This window comes from Zingiber officinale, chromosome 6A, assembly GCF_018446385.1.
Source record: "Zingiber officinale cultivar Zhangliang chromosome 6A, Zo_v1.1, whole genome shotgun sequence".
In the NCBI taxonomy this organism is placed as follows: domain Eukaryota; kingdom Viridiplantae; phylum Streptophyta; class Magnoliopsida; order Zingiberales; family Zingiberaceae; genus Zingiber; species Zingiber officinale.
Genome location: NC_055997.1, coordinates 5959157 through 5977215, shown reverse-complemented (window position 1 = coordinate 5977215; position 18059 = coordinate 5959157). Strand labels below are relative to the sequence as shown.

At 34.5% G+C, this 18059-nt stretch overlaps 1 long non-coding RNA gene across 1 annotated transcript; it reads right to left on the bottom strand.

Annotated features, from left to right (window-relative positions):
* Positions 1 to 11226: 11226 nt before the first annotated feature.
* Positions 11227 to 12100, bottom strand: LOC121995662. The gene is made up of 2 exons (XR_006115885.1): positions 12021 to 12100; positions 11227 to 11917 (listed from the first exon to the last, which is right to left on the bottom strand). It is a non-coding gene; the product is annotated as an uncharacterized LOC121995662 (long non-coding RNA).
* Positions 12101 to 18059: the final 5959 nt, after the last annotated feature.

The following is an 18059-nucleotide window of genomic DNA, read 5'->3' as shown; positions in this document are numbered from 1 at the left end:
CCTCAAAATATTTAGCAAGCACTCAAAGAATTGAGTCTATATTTTAGACAGCGAGGTGTATTATGATGGATGATATGTTTAGACTAGAAATAGACATTTCTCTCATACTATGTAAGCTGAAGCACATTTTTCCACCCAGTTTTTTAATTCAATGGAACATCTACCAGCACATTTAGCATACGAGGAACAAATAGCTACTCCTGTGTAGTACAGATGGATGTATCTATTTGAACAGTTTTTAAGAAAATTAAAGAATAATGTTCATAACAAAGTAAGAGTTGAGGGGTCAATTTGTAGTGCTTATCTGGTTGAAGAAGCATCCTCTTTTTGCTTCTATTATTTTGCTAATAATGTGAAAGCCAGACATCACAAGTGTCCTAGAAATTCTGATGATGCTCAGTCGATAAACCAATTTATGCTTTCTATTTTTAAATTTCCTGGTAAGCCAATAGGAGCATTTGTTTCTAGATGGTTAACTCAACAAGAATAACATGCTGCAAGAACATACATACTCTTAAACTATGATGAAGTCAAACCCTACATAAAGTAAGTTGACTTGTTTAATCAAACATTTATCCAATTTAAGTTGTTTGCCGATATCCCAATTTTCTTAAAACTACCTTATTTTCTAGCTTGTATGAATAACAACTACAAGTTCAAAATTCATCAATTGATGCAAGTGAGATAGTTGAAAAGTTAGAAATGGAATTTGTGTTATGGTTTCAAATCTATGTAAGTTAGAGCATAATTTTAATTTCTTACATCCATATTAAATTATCAGTGGCTTAATTTATATCATAACTATTATTCTAGGTGTCCAATTGGAGAATATCTAATGTGTAAAATTCTAGGATAATCAATCTTGCATCTGGACCTCTCTGTAAGATAATAGTGTACTCTGGATAATATGTTAATAGCTTTAAATTTCATGTGACACAATGAGATTCACGTAGACTAACTTTCAATTCGGGTGTTTGTATGAAAGGATCTATCAATAAAAATAATTCTGAGTTTGATTATTATGAGAGACTTGAAGAAATCATAGAAGTTGAATATCCTATCTTACCCATCAAAAGATGTGTGTTATTTAAATGTTCTTGGTATAATATGACTCCAAGAACAAGTACTAGAATACATCCAGACTACAATTTAGTTGAGGTAAATGCAAACAAAAGTTTCAACAAGTATGAACCTTTCATTTTCGTGGTACAAGTGGGGCAGGTTTTCTATCTTGAATATTCCACGAAGAGAAGAAGAGCTAGTGAATGGTTAGCAGTTTGCCGAGCAAAGCTTCGCTCTACCATATAAATGCTTAACTCTATCATGACCAAAAACCATGATGTATTTCAAAATGATACAATGGAGATACATTCAGTAGATTCTCATATTCAATTAACACCTCAATTACTTGTAAATGTTAAGGTACCTTATGAGGAGATAAATGATGGAGAGATGACTAGCAATGAGAAGTTTATTGAACTAACAAAGTCTAGTGAGGAGGACCTACAAAATATTAATGTTAATGATTAAGATTCTTATATCTCACTAGTTATACTCTATTATTCATTAATGTTAAGATAAATGTCTATTTAGATCTAAATATTCCTGGTTATATCACTAGTCTTACTCTATTAGTCATTATTATTTTTATGATTAAAATTAGTGTGCATGTATATGTGTTATAATGTAATTGTACAGATATAGACATGTCTGATGCTGTAGTACAGTATGGCAGAGCAAGCGTTGGAAGGCGTAGTGTTGAGATGTTCTTTGCTGCAGCCTTCACCCCCCCTTATATAGGAGGTTCCGGGCGCCCGAATCCCTTCCAAGCGCCTGGACTCTGATATAGCTGAGCCAACCAGGGTGCTCCACGTGGCGAAACTCGTTGTGGATAAAACTTGCATTCTGGGCACTCGGATCCCTTCTGGGAGTACGAACCTCCACTTTTCCAGCAACCTGCAAAAAGTGTTAGTCCGAGGTAAAATGCAAATTTTCCTGCAAAACAAAATGTTAGCACAGTATAGTTATATATAAGAAAAACAGTAATTAGATTCCGTCTCACCGAGATCGGAATCTAGTCAAAAGATCTCAACTTAGAGTTCTGAAATGATTCTAAGTTGGATCGGCGCCTAAGTTCCCTTCCCGGGAACGCGTCCTCACAGTCACTCCCCTCCAGTGACTTATCTCAACTTACCTGTCAGACGTCCGGTCAGCCCGTCGACCCATTTGAACTTCGTGCCAGCTATCCTGTCGGCCCTTTGACCTAACTGGACTTTGTGCCAAATGTCCGGTCAGCCCATTTGGACTTCGTGTCAGCTATCCGGTCGGTCCGTCGACCTAGCTGGGCTTCGTGCCAAATATCAAGTCAATCCGTCGACCTGTCTAGGCGTCTCCTGCACACTTGATCAAATATCAGATCACAATGAAACTAACTTAACCTAATTTGTCATTCATCAAAACTTGAGTTAGATTGTTAGTGCTAATCGCACAAACAGGGGCATCCCTTCCCCTTTGTCTTCCTCACTCAGCTTATATAATGATGCGTGCAAGAACAATCAAAAGGGGAAGAGGGTGATTAGTGTGTGCACAGTGGAGGTGACGGCGGCAAAGGAGAACATCCGGACGAAAGGGATTTGGCTCATGAAACTCAAAAGGATTTCCAGTTTCATTCGTGATCGCTCTTCCAACGTAAAGTAGTGACCAAGTTCATCTCAGGAGATCACTGTGAGTTATTACATGTTTTAATCTTGTGATTCATGCATATTATGGCAACACTATCATGGATATCTAACGAACGAAGAATTATATGGCAGAGAGAAAGAAGACAAATTGAAGGAATCAAGGTAGAAGAATCTCTTCTCTTTGAAATCTCTCCTTACATAAGAACAACTCTTCTTGAAATCTTGTTCTCAAGAATGCTCAATATCTCAACCACTTGCTTGAGAATACACTCTTGCTCAAGCTCAACCTTTCTTATATGGGGAGCTTTTTCTCGAGTAACAAGTAAACTTTCTTGAATAACAAGAAACACATGTGGCTTGATGCAAGCTTTTTTTAACAACAAAAAACACATGTGGCTTGAACAACAAACAAGGAAGAAGGAAACCTTCTTGAGCAACTAGTCAAGATTTGAGTAACAAGTTTTAGCGATTTCTTAAGCAACAATTCTTCGTAATTTCTTGAGCAACAAGTCTTAATCAATGACTTGAGAAACAAGTCTTCTTGATTTCTTGAGCACCAAATCTTCATCAAAGACTTGAGCAATAAAGAGATGTGTAACAAATACTATCTAGTCCTTGTGCAACTGATCAGTCCACTACGATCAGTAGTATTCACACATCAATGAGTTAGTGTAATCCAGACCTTGGATTTACACATCAACAACTATGTCATAGTTTAAATGATGTGAGCCAAGAAGAGGCATTGAAGGGAATTGGGGGACCCATGACAAGGTCCAAGACTAAGACAATGAAGCAAGCTTTGGAAGGCTTAATAATGAGACTCAAGGAAAAGGAGGATCAATGCACATTGGAGGCAACAACTAAGTGGATCACATTCCTTCAATTTGAAAGTGAAATTGGACAAACATGAGGACCATTTTCGTGTGCATGCATGGGGGTTTTCTAAAGTGACTTTTGATGTCCTTTGTGTGTTTTTAATGCATTTTTGAGAGTTCCTAAGCTAGTATAACAAATACCATGCATGCATGGTTGCATTAAGCTAGTATTAGGGATTAGTGGTTGCATTAGTGGATAATAAAACCCATGCATGCAAGCATGATATTTATTGCATAATTAGTGCATAGGGGATCTTAAGGGATGTTAAATAGGAGAACTCTTGTATGACAAATCATGTAAGTTTGAATGAAAATTTGAGTTTCTCTTTTGTGAGAGCTTCCTTCTTGTTCTTAGGCAAAGAACTAATTTCGATCTTATCAAGGCAACTTGTGGCGATCAAAACTCCATGACTTATCACTCACCTTCTCATCTTGCTTGAGTGTGGCGTCAATACCCTTCCCCAAGCTAAATTTCAAGGCGATCCATTTACAAGGTTTCTTTATCATTTGGTATCAGAGCCTTGGCTCCTTGATTTTCAGGTTTGTGTCTTGTTTTCATCTTTGTTGTCCATCTTTGTTGATATCTCCATCCCTATCTATCATAAATTTCTATTCTCTATTTGGGTCCTCAACTCAAAAAAAAAAAAAAAAAAAGAAGGAAAATTCGAAAAAAAAAGGGAAAAAAAAAGAATCATTAGAGTCATTGGTTTCTAATTGAAAAAAAAGAAAAAAAAGGAGGAGGAGGATTTGTGAATTGAAAGGACTCAATATTCTTTCTTTGTGAAATCTGAATTCAAAGATATACTCCTTTCATTGCTCTTGATCATTGCTGAATTTCTCGTTTTATCCGTTTATTTCTCTTGTTCTACTCATATTTCTCTTGTTGGTTTCTTATTCACTTGATTGTCTATTTGTTGTCTTGATAAAGATATTGATAAGGTTCTTTCCTTAAGAGCTTATAAAGGAAGCTGAGTGGATAAATTTGAGTGCAACCACGTGAGTAGAGTGGTGAGGTCCTTCTAACATTTCTTTTGTAATTTTTCTTGTCATCTTCTTTTTTTGCAAGCATGAGTGGGGAAAGATCACCTCATTCCTCTAGGCGAGATCTTAACAGGCTTCAAATGGAGGCACTTACTCAACAATTTGAGAGAATACTTCAAAGACAACTTGAAGAAATACACGAAAGGATGGACCGACTTGAAGGAGAAAAAGTTTCCAACCGTGGGGGCAATTCTAATCATGAAGAATTTCGTCAAAGAGAACCATTCTATGATTCACCAAGAGAAAGAAGGAGGCATGAAGGGGGAAGAAGACGTGAAAGAGGAGGTAGAGACCATAGACGAGAAGATGATCTAGGAGGTGTGAAAGTCCAGATACCTTCCTTCCAAGGGAGGAATGATCCTGAAACATATCTTGCATGGGAGATGAAAATAGAACAAATTTTCTCATGCCACAATTACAATGATGCAAAGAAAGTAAAGGTGGCTGCCCTTGAGTTCACCGATTATGCCTTAATTTGGTGGGATCAATTGCAAAAGGAGAGAAGAAGGTATGGAGAGCATCCTATCAACACTTGGGACGAAATGAAGACTTTGATGAGAAGGAGATTTGTGCCTTCCCACTACCATAGGGAATTGCACAACAAATTGCAAAGACTCACCCAAGGGAGTAGAAGTGTGGATGATTACTACAAGGAGATGGAGGTGGCTTTGATTAGGGCCAATATTGTGGAAGATAGGGAAGCTACCATGGCTCGGTTTCTCCATGGCCTAAACCGAGACATTGGAGACATTGTGGAGTTACAACATTATGTGGAGCTTGACGACTTAGTGCATCAAGCAATGAAAATAGAGCAACAATTAAAGAGAAAGGGCGTTATGAAGAAATCATCTTCTCCAAACTACTCTTCAAGTTGGAAGGACAAGCCAAAGAAGGAGGGTTCTTCTTCAAATTCTAAGGAGGCAGCAAGCATTAAGAAGCCTATTCCTACTACCTCTTCTTCCACTTCTAAGAGTAGGGATATCAAGTGTTTTAGGTGTTTGGGAAAAGGTCATATTGCATCCGAATGCCTGAATAAGAAGACTATGGCGGTGAGGGATAATGGGAGTATCTCTAGTGAAGAAATTTCTTTTCATTCCTCTTCCTCAAGCGATGAAGAAAATGATGGAGCAGCCTATGCGCAAGATGGAGATCTCTTGGTGGTTAGGAGAGTATTGGGAAGTCAAGCCAAGGAGCATGAGGAGGACCAAAGAGAAAATATTTTTCATACCCGCTACCTTATTCAAGGAAAGACATGCTCTATGATCATTGATGGTGGAAGTTGCACCAATGTGGCAAGCACTAGGTTGGTCACCAAACTCAACCTCAAGACTACACCACATGCAAGACCATATAAACTCCAATGGCTAAGTAATAGTGGTGAATTGGTAGTGAACCAGCAAGTGTTGATTAATTTCTCCATTGGCAAATATGAAGATCAAGTTCTATGTGATATTGTGCCTATGGAGGCAAGCCACATTCTTCTTGGAAGACCTTGGCAGTTTGATAGGCGAGCTCACCATGATGGATTCTCCAACAAGGTCTCTTTTGTCCACAATTCTCGCAAAGTTACACTTGTACCATTATCACCTAGGGAGGTTTGTGAGGATCAAATAAAAATGAGAGAGAAAAGAGAAAAAGAAGAGCGAGAGCATAAGAAAAAGAAAGAGTGTGTGCAAAAGAAAATACTTGATTTTGAGGACAAAATTCAAAAGAAAATAAAGAATGAGGAAAAGAAAGAGAGAAAAATAGAAAATTTGTTTACAAGAGTAAGTGAGGTGAAGAAAGCTTATTTGACAAGGCAACTAATATTTCTTCTTTTGTGCAAGGAAACTTGCTTGGAATCTAATACTAACTCTTTGCCTAGTGAAGTTGTTGTTATTTTGTAGGATTTTGAAGATGTGTTCCCCAAGGAAGTACCTCACAGATTGCCACCAATGAGGGGAATTGAACACCAAATAGACCTTATTCCTGGCGCTTCTCTGTCCAATAGGCCAGCTTATAGGAGCAACCCTCAAGAAACAAAGGAGATACAAAATCAAGTGGAGGAGTTATTACAAAAAGGATGGGTTAGAGAAAGTTTAAGTCCTTGTGCTGTACCCGTAATTTTGGTGCCTAAAAAGGATGGAACATGGAGGATGTGCACTGACTGTAGAGCCATCAACAACATCACAATTCGGTATAGACATCCAATCCCTAGACTTGATGATTTGCTTGATAAATTGCATGGTGCTTGCTTCTTTTCTAAAATTGATTTAAAAAGTGGGTACCATCAAATTAGGATAAGGGAAGGGGATGAATGGAAAACAGCTTTCAAAACCAAATATGGATTGTATGAATGGTTGGTAATACCTTTTGGGTTAACTAATGCACCAAGCACTTTTATGAGGCTTATGAACCATGTCTTACGAGAATTTCTTGGAAAATTTGTGATAGTATACTTCGATGATATTTTGGTATATTCCAAGAGTTTTGTTGAGCATATTGCACATCTCCAATCTGTCTTGCATGTCCTTAGAAAGGAAAAACTATATGCTAACTTAGAAAAGTGTTCTTTTTGCACTAATCATGTGGTTTTTCTTGGTTTTGTCATAAGTTCTAAAGGAGTGCAGGTTGACGAAGGGAAAGTTAAGGCCATTAGAGAATGGCCAACTCCTAAAACTGTGAGTGAGGTTAGGAGCTTCCATGGGTTGGCAAGTTTCTATAGGAGGTTTGTGAAGGATTTCAGCACAGTGGCAGCACCCCTAAATGAAATTGTTAAGAAAAATATGGGTTTTAGATGGGGAGAGAATCAAGAAAATGCATTTCAAACACTTAAGGATAAACTCACACATGCACCCATTCTTGCTTTACCTGATTTTTCCAAATCATTTGAAATTGAATGTGATGCATCTCATGTGGGTATTGGGGCTGTTTTACTTCAAGATGGTCATCCCATTGCATATTTTAGTGAGAAATTAAGTGGTGTCACCCTCAACTATTCCACTTATGACATAGAATTGTATGCCCTTATTAGAGCATTGCAAACATGGCAGCATTATCTTTTGCCTAAAGAATTTATCATTCATAGTGATCATGAATCTTTGAAGTATTTGAAAGGGCAAGGGAAGCTCAACAAAAGGCATGCCAAATGGGTTGAATTTCTTCAACAATTTCCTTATGTGATTAAGCATAAGCAAGGAAAGGTAAATGTTGTAGCAGATGCACTTTTAAGAATGTATAATTTGTTAGCTACACTTGAAACTAAATTGCTTGGCTTTGAATATATTAAGGAATTGCATGTACATGATAATGAGTTTTCCCAATTATATGCTGCATGTGAAAAGAAATCACAAAATGGGTTTGTTAGGCATGACAACTACTTGTTTAAGAATAACAGACTTTATGTGCCTAGAGGATCGATGCGTAAATTGCTAGTTAGGGAAGCACATGAGGGGGGTTTAATGGGACACTTTGGGGTTCAAAAGACCTTAGAAATGCTGCTTGAACATTTTCATTGGCCACACATGAAACACGATGTGCAGAAATTTTGTGCACGGTGCATTGTGTGTAGAAAAGCAAAATCTAAGACATTACCTCATGGACTTTACACGCCTTTACCTATTCCTAATTTTCCTTGGCCTGACTTGTCTATGGATTTTGTTTTAGGGCTACCACGTACTCAAAAAGGTAAGGACTCCATTTTTGTGGTAGTTGATAGATTCTCCAAGATGGCACACTTCATACCTTGCCACAAGGAGGATGATGCAACTCATGTGGCAGATTTGTTTTTTAAAGAGGTGGTAAGACTTCATGGCATGCCTAGGAGCATTGTTTCAGATCGTGACACCAAATTTTTAAGTCATTTTTGGAAGACCTTATGGAACAAGCTGGGAACAAAGCTTCTTTTCTCCACCACATGCCACCCACAAACTTACGGCCAGACTGAGGTGGTAAATAGGACACTTTCTACTCTTCTTAGAGCAATTATTAAGAAGAACATTAAGTCTTGGGAAGAATGTTTACCTCATGTTGAATTTGCTTATAATAGGGCGGTCCATTCTACTACTCAATTTTCTCCTTTTGAGATTGTTTATGGGTTCAATCCACTAACACCTCTTGATTTGCTTCCTTTACCTAACACTTCTTCTTTAGTTCACAAGGATGGCAAAACCAAGGCAGAATATGTGAAGAAGCTTCATGAGCAAGTTAAAGCTCAAATTGAGAAGAAAATGGAGCAAAATGCAAATCGAGCCAATAAAGGGAGAAAAAGAGTGGTCCTTGAACCCGGTGATTGGGTGTGGGTTCATATGGGGAAGGAACGGTTTCCTATCCAAAGGAAATCAAAGCTTCAACCAAGAGGAGATGGACCATTCCAAGTGTTGGAAAGAATTAATGACAATGCTTATAAAATTGATTTGCCCGATGAGTATGGTGTTAGTGCAACATTTAATGTGGGTGATTTGAGTCCTTTTGATGTAGGAGATGAAGACCTAAATTCGAGGACGAATTCACCTAAAGAAGGAGGGAATGATGTGAGCCAAGAAGAGACATTGAAGGGAATTGGGGGACCCATGACAAGGTCCAAGACTAAGAGAATGAAGCAAGCTTTGGAAGGCTTAATAATGAGACTCAAGGAAAAGGAGGATCAATGCACAATGGAGGCAACAACTAAGTGGATCACATTCCTTCAATTTGAAAGTGAAATTGGACCAACATGAGGACCATTTTCGTGTGCATGCATGGGGAGGTTTTTCTAAAGTGACTTTTGATGTCCTTTGTGTGTTTTTAATGCATTTTTGAGAGTTCCTAAGCTAGTATAACAAATACCATACATGCATGGTTGCATTAAGCTAGTATTAGGGATTAGTGGTTGCATTAGTGGATAATAAAACCCATGCATGCAAGCATGATATTTATTGCATAATTAGTGCATAGGAGATCTTAAGGGATGTTAAATAGGAGAACTCTTGTATGTCAAATCATGTAAGTTTGAATGAAAATTTGAGTTTCTCTTTTGTGAGAGCTTCCTTCTTGTTCTTAGGCAAAGAACTAATTTCGATCTTATCAAGGCAACTTGTGGCGATCAAAACTCCATGACTTATCACTCACCTTCTCATCTTGCTTGAGTGTGGCGTCAATACCCTTCCCCAAGCTGAATTTCAAGGCGATCCATTTACAAGGTTTCTTTATCATTAAATGTCACTCAACTCGGACTAATGTCTCATTCACATCATACTCTATTATTTACATCCACTACTTTATGTTAAAATAAAAAGAATTAATATATTTTCATAATAGTATGATATGGTCCACTTTGGACCTAAACCCTCATGAATTTATTTTTAGGTTCTACCCAAAATATCTCATACTAATGGAGACATCTTTCATCTTATAAACTTATGATCTTTTCCATATATTTCAACGTGGTACTTTGATTATATTTCCAATAATTCTCTCCTCAAACGAAATATCATCATTATTATCATGGTTCAGGGTCTTCCCTCAAGCATCCAATCACTATTGACCTGCTCTTAGCCTCCCCTCAAGTATCTAGTCAATCGAGGTCACTCCTCTCGTCTAAGACTTTTTCACCACCTAGGGTTAACTACCTAGGATTTTCATCAAGCATCTGACTACCTTTGACTTATTTTGACTTTTCATCATTTAGGATTCACTCCTCCGGGATTTTCGTCAAGCATCTGATCACCATTGACATGTTTAGACTTTTCTCTTAGAGTTCACTTCTCTTGGAGCCCCACCTCCTTCGTTCAAAAGCACTATTTCACCCATATGACTTGATTTGGACTATGACTCTAATACCACTTATTAAAATAAAGAATTTACATATCTCAGTAGTATAATATTATCCACTTTAAGCCTAAGTCTTTATGGATTTATTTTTGGACTCTATCTCAAAAAACATTGTATCAATGAAAATATCTTTCATGTTATAAACTTATCATCTTTTTTATATATTTCTAATATAACACTTTGATTTGATTGTATTCCCAATACTTTATTCCTTTAGCATTTTTTTCAATAATATGCTTAACTATTATAGTACGAAACCTTGTGTCCCCACGGGAATATCTAATTGACTAGAGGATGACAGACTTACTATAATGAGATTACGGATCAATTCCTGACAGACGCATACCATCGGAGAAAAAACTCCTCTCATCTCCTATCCACTTAAATGGTTAGTTATAAACGGATTCTATAATTTATCTCCTGTTACATAATCTGGGATTAAACTATGAGTAATATTTGAGATGAATATAATCATCTATAATATAAAAGTGAAAGTAGTTAATTTATAAGTCTTCGAACATTCCTCCATTAATGTTTTATGCTTAAAAAAAAAACCTCAGTAAATTATGTAATAACAAGAAGAATACAACTACCTTTCTTCCTGTCATTTGTCTCTTGGACCATTTCTTTCCAGAAATCTTGTTGATACAAATTTGTATATGGGTCTATTTCTGTCATTTACAAAATCCTAATTTCACCCCAAAAAAAAATCTAAAATATTATAAATTGATGTAAGGTTGTTGAAATTAGAATGATCTGACATTTAATTAATCAAAACCCAGGGATGAAATTATGATGTTGATTGTTTATGATCTCTTTCACAGAGTTGACTCGACCCATTTGCAAAATAAAATAGTCCACGTACAAATATTACATTAACCAATAGTCAAGGAAATTACAACGACTTTAAGATAGAAACACAAATAATAAACTAATTAATTACAAACCCTACCAACAAACAACATATATAATATATGTTGACTTTTACAAATCCAAATTGCATGCAACTTCTACGTACTGAAACTACTCTTTCTACTGTCTCTCAAATCCCATGCAACTTCTTCAATGTCCTCCTTTAATTTATTACTTGCATTCCCTTTATATCTCCTGTAGTTATGTGAGCGGGAGCGGGAGCAGGAGCAGGAGTAGGAGCGGGAGCGGGAGCGGAGGGGAGGGGTTGGGAGGGGGAGGGGGAGGGGGAGGGGAGAGGGTGGCAGGGGGAGGGGGTTTGATTATAGATTCTTAACTGATTATATGTTAAGAGTCTCCATTCTCTCCAATTGCCACATATGGTTTTGATATGAAAGAGTTTATTGACTTTAATGACTCGATCTTGACTAATATCAACTGCATAGTCTTTGATTATTTGCTGATATTCAGCTTCTAAATCAAAAGTATTACTCATGATAGATACTTTGATTTAGGTGTTGAATTCGCAACCAATGAATTCACTTTATCAGCGGCTCTGATGGCATTTAATTTGGTCCACGACGATCTTGTTCTGATATCACGGTGATCTATCCCGAAGCTCTGTTCATTATATTTCAACATAATATAGTAGTAGTTAAAGAAAAACAAGCTAGTAGAGAAGTACTTAACTGTTCTCTGAATACATACTTAAAAGCTGACTTACTTGTAGGATGAGATTTGATGATCTGTGGATCCTTTTGGGATTGTTGGGGCTACTCCTTTCTCTGGATATTTGCCTTCTTTTATAGCCGAGAGGCCGAGATTCAATTATTGGAGTCTTACGTAAGTGCTTACGTTTTGTTCCCTTGATGAATGAAGTCATCACCAATTCGTTGGCTGACGTCAAAAAGAAAATTGAGGATGTCAATTCGTATGTATCGGATCAGATTGGATCGGGTAGAATTTTTTTAACCAAATCCGAATCGGATCTGAACTTAAATTTAACCCGAAACTTTTAAATTCAAATCCGAATCCGATCAACTTAAACCCGACCCAGAAAATCCGAAAATTCAATTCAAAACGACTTTATTTATTTTTACTATTTTTTCTATAATTCTTTACTTTTATCCCAATACGACATCATTACCATACTAACATTGATATTAATATATATTAAAATATCTTAATTTTCAAAATAAAATTCGATTTAATCATAAAAATCGAATAAACTCTATATTTGGATCAATCTGGGTAAACCCGAACCCGATTTGACCCAACTCGAAAATTTTCAACCTAAATCCGACCAAATCCAAAAATGTCTAATCCGAATCTGATTTTTTTCGAATCGATTCGAATTGGATTGTCGAATCAAATTCATTTTTACACTCTTAAAGAACACATAATTTCAAAATTGATTTCTAAGACAGAAATAAAATTGATTTTATATTTATATTATTTTAATAAAATATAATATTTTAAAAAACTTAAGACAGAATTTGAAATATAATTTGAATTAGTATGACTTTCTTTGAAAAAATCAGTTTAAAATATAATGAAATTTTAAGGTAAAAAAATTATTTTAAATTTATATAAATTAGAGATAAAATTACTATGAAATATAATAAAATTGTACTATTTTTTTAAAAAAATATCATTTAAAATATAATATAATTTTTTAGACAAAAAAAATGGTCAATAAATTAAGAAAATTAGAGACCTAATTGATACAAATTTATAATTTTATTTTAATATTAATAAAATATATAAATTTTTAAAAAAGTACTATTGTAAAATATATAGAGGGAAAATTATATATGAATTAAAAATATATAAATTTATATTATTTTTATCAAAAAAAAATTTGAGTTTAATGAATTTTTATATATTTTTTAATATTAAGTTGTAAAATGATTCCACTTATTGTAAAGTATAATAAAACGAAAACTATAATTTAACATCAAATTCATCGTACATTTGATTTTTTTTTTTTTCTTTTTCATATATGCATTTCCTTACTTCAGCATTGACTCATTTATTTAAGGTGCGTTTGGTTCAAGTTATAACATATAACCTTAGGTATGTGATTACCAAGTAATCAAATAACCAAAGTTATAAGAAATGAAACATAATCATTGGTTGTTTGATTCAATATAGATAATCCAGTAAAATCTCATTTGTTTGGATGTTTTAGTACATAACCTAATGTGATATTTTATCATATTATCCTTGATTTAATAATGATAATATTATATTATTAAAAGTTATATATATATATATATATATAAAACTTTTTTTTTATTATTTTATGTGTTTTTATTTTTAGATAGTTTTAATTATATATATATATATATGTATTTATGTAAAAGGTATTAATGCTCGGATAATACATGATATTGAATAAAATTGGATTCAGTTATTTTATTTTATTTTTTCAGTTATTTAATAATATTAGATAGTGATAAAAAAAAAGAGGTAGAGATTAAAAGAATGAGAAACATAAAAAAAAAATATTGATTAAAAATAATTTGTTGACCGTAAAGGGATGGTAAATTAGGAGGAGAAAAAAAAGTCGCACGAGAAAGACATAAAAATAAAATTAAAGAAATGAGTGGAAAAGAAAAAAAATTCAACAAATTTTAACACACGTTTCACTAAAATCATGTTTATTTATCAGTGAATGCTAAGGTGTTGGATTGGGCACCAAGGTTATGTACATTTGATCTGGTCGATTAGATCAGGAATAAAAGCTAATAAGTAACAAATAAAACCTTATGAAAAATAGACAATGTAAACAAACGCAATTTTATGACAAAGCGAGCACTTTTTTTGGTAATTCCATGGTTTCTGAATTTTAATTCACAGGTAAACAAAAGGAAAGAGCAAGAAAGAATTCAACCAGCTAGCTTTAGTTCAGAATGGATGGAAACAGTTCCTGTGAAGAAGGGATACATCAACACCTGGGCGATAACCTTAACAGATTCAATCAGCTTTCCTGCCTCGACTGCTTTTCGAGCAACAAAATCAGCAATGTTCGCACCAAAACTCACACGAAGAAGAACACACCTGTTCCAAAAATATCAGGCAAACCTTAGGTCAACTTATGTAAATTGATACCAATAACACAAGCTGTAAATGGAACCAAAAACAATGAAAAATTTGTAATTATGATGACGACCAACAGATGAATTCAGGCACATGATAGCAAAGACAATCATCATAAAAATTAAAGTGGACCCAGAACTTCAAAGTGGTATACAGTGACTGCAGGTGAGCACCAGAAGCAACTCTAGAGAAAGCACCACAGACCACTATAGAATCTAAAATGTTTTAATTAGTGGACAATGATAACACAAAAATTAAGAAATCATAGACTAACAGAAAGATATTTAATCATAAGATTGAAGCGCATGTTCAATTCTTAACTTTTTCAGAACTCAGTGGTAACACATTACGGAAGAAAACATATGGAATGGCAGATAGGAAAAAAATGACGAAAATGGGGCAGTATGGTTAGGCATGGTGGTGAGTAAAAACAATAAACAATAATTAGTAACACGCCTTAAATTGGTTTCAGGTATGCCATTAATTTGACAAATCATTTAACTCACCCAATATCATGATTCTATCACCAAAAAGTTTTACCAAAATATTAATCCAATAATCATGAATCATTAAAGTATCAATTAGCTTATAATAACAAAACAATATGAATTGGACAAATATAGTTGAAAAGAGATTAGAAATTTAATTCCCTCAATGTTTGCTTATGAACACTTCAAAAAGAAAAAAATAATCCTAATTATTTCTCAACACCAAGATATTAAAGATCAAATATTAAAACTGTATCCTATAAATATTCATCCCAAACAAAATCATAGTAGAAGTATCTCTCAAGCACTATCAATTTCTTAAAGATATTAAAGATCTAGCTTGGAAATTCATCCAAGCTCCAATAAGAATGGCAAGGGACCAGAATGGTTGCCCAAACTGAAGAAATGTTAAGCACTATTAAAGTTCAATCCAATAACATCTAAGTTCAATAAAAAAAAAGATTCATCCAAGTTGAATCCAAATAAAAAGATACATCCAAGTTCAATCCAAAGTATATCAAAACATAAGTACCAAGAACCTAATTCAAATATTTAATTTATTTTGGATGGATCTCATTAAGCTACTTTAGCACATAATTTCTTCTATACGAGCCATATCAGCCTATCATGTAAATAGGACAATGAACCAAACAGTAAATTAACATGGTGGAAAATCCCAACTTCTAATAAAACTGAAAAACTAATAATACTGAATAGAAACCTACAAATTTTGTTTCGAACAAGAATTCTATTTGCAAGTTGGACTTACAATAGGACATTAATCATTTTTGCAAGTTAAACCAAACATTAAACTAGCACGATAGAAAAATCAAAAATATGAGGTAGAACAAGAGAGTTAAAATTCAAACAAAACTAATAATACAAAACATAAACCTCTCTATTAGTTTTTGGCTTTCAAAACTAATATCATACAAAATTGTTGAAACGGACAGATAAGATGATGAATAATAGTTTTAAATATAATAAAACATAATGCAAACTTATCATGAATGAGCGCCATTTGAAATTTAATGTAAAATGATCAATATTTGCTCTTTTTATTTATTTTCATACCATTTTGACTTTGTTGATCGAACAATCCTACTACGACAAATACAAATGTTTTGACCATTTAATCTCAATAATAATGGCAACTTTTGACAACTCATAACAATTTATCATTTAACATTATACATTACCCAACCCGTCAAATCTGTACAAAAGAAAACTTGCATTACCGAAGACAATATGTCAAATTAAAATATGCTTCATATGTCAATCTAGAAAAATTGGTTTAGTGAAATCATGTTAATTTCATGTAGCTAATTTTACAATTATATTTTAATTGTGAATGATCTTTGTTCACCTTTTGTTGATCAACTAAGGAAGCACAATGATCTGAGTTTTCCATTTTTCCTTGGATGAAGTACCATGAAGCTAGCAAACCTACTTTAAGATGTCTCTCCATGCAAACGCAGGTTGAAGATCATACCTTTTTCAAGAAGAGGAGTGGGGAATGTTCGCGACTGGGACGCCTTTCGAGGGGGAAGCCGCTAGCTCTTCGTGAAGGGGGAAAAGAGTTCGCGACTTCGCGACAGGGAAGAACGCTGCTAGTTCACCGCAAGATCGCCGCAAGGAGGATCGCCGCAAGGAGGTTCGCCGCATGGAGGATCGCTGCAAGGAGGATTTCCGCGCTATGGTTTCTGTGAGTCGGGAACACGCGAACACGGGGTGGGTGGTTTTCGCTTGGGTTTTCTAGCGTTGGTGGCAGATTGATATTTGGTAAACTTGTAGGGTTATTTTTGTCACAATGGGTAAAAATTAGAGGCTACTTTTGTCTACAAAAATCGTTAACCTCAGAATCAAGAAAAAACTCGCTTTTCTGAGATTTTCCGATTCCGGTTTGGATGCCCAAATTGCTAGCGTGTCAAATTACCTAAACTAAACAAAGGTTTTATTGATAACCTTGGATAGATAACCAACGCTATAATTTGAGATAGTATGACTTTTCTTTGAAAAAATCTGTTTAAAATATAATGAAATTTTAAGGTAAAAAAATATTTCAAATTTATATAAATTAGAGATAAAATTACTATGAAATATAATAAAATTGTACCATTTTTCTTGTTAAAAATATCATTTAAAATATAATAAAATTTTTTAGACAAAAAATCGGTCAATAAATTAATAAAATTAGAGACCTAATTGATACAAATTTATAATTTTATTTTAATATTAATAAAATATATAAAATTTTAAAATATTGTAAAATATATAGAGGGAAAATTATATATGAATTAAAAATATATAAATTTATGTTATTTTTATCAAAAAAATTGAGTTTAATGAATTTTTATATATTTTTTAATATTAATTTGTAAAATGATTCCACTTATTGTAAAGTATAATAAAACGAAAAATATAATTTAACATCAAATTCATAATACATTTGATTTTTTTATCTTGTTCATGCATGCATTTCCCTACTTAGCATTGACTCATCTCTGTTTACTCTAAGTGTGCTGTCAAAGCCTGCTCTGTCTTCCTCTCCGATCTATTCAATGCCGCCAGGGGCGACTGCAACAGATGACAAGCTTGGGTTGTAGCCCAGGCCTGATTTGGCCCATTCTCTACTAAGTAGTATAGTAAACAAAAATTATTATGGGCAGGCCTGATTCATTAACCTACCTGCCACCCCTTACATCCATGATCTGCCTATGTTGGCACGACGAGGTACATCGGCTATACACAAGATCTCCTATTTTCCCCCTTCAATCATCCTCTTTTCCCCCTTCGATCTCCTCTTTTCCCATACGCGACAGCTCCTCTGTTCTTCGCACGATGACACATTTCTTTCTCACATCGCAAGCCGCCGCTCGCACAAGATCTGCTGTGTTTTCCAGCAACGAGACGAATCCACCATTCATCTTTTGGGTTTGTGTATGACCTAATCCTCTAATGTTTCTCCCTCTTTGTCTAACAATTATGATAAGAGTTCTATGATAGAATTCTAGGTTTTCCATATCTTATTTCTATTTTGTTTTTTTTGTCTAGTATTAAGAATGGTAATATGGTATATATTTTAGTATTTGAGTAGTATTATACAGAAAAATTATGTAAACTTTAGAGGGCTATTAGGCGAACCTTCAGGAATTCTACCTAGTCCTATAAAT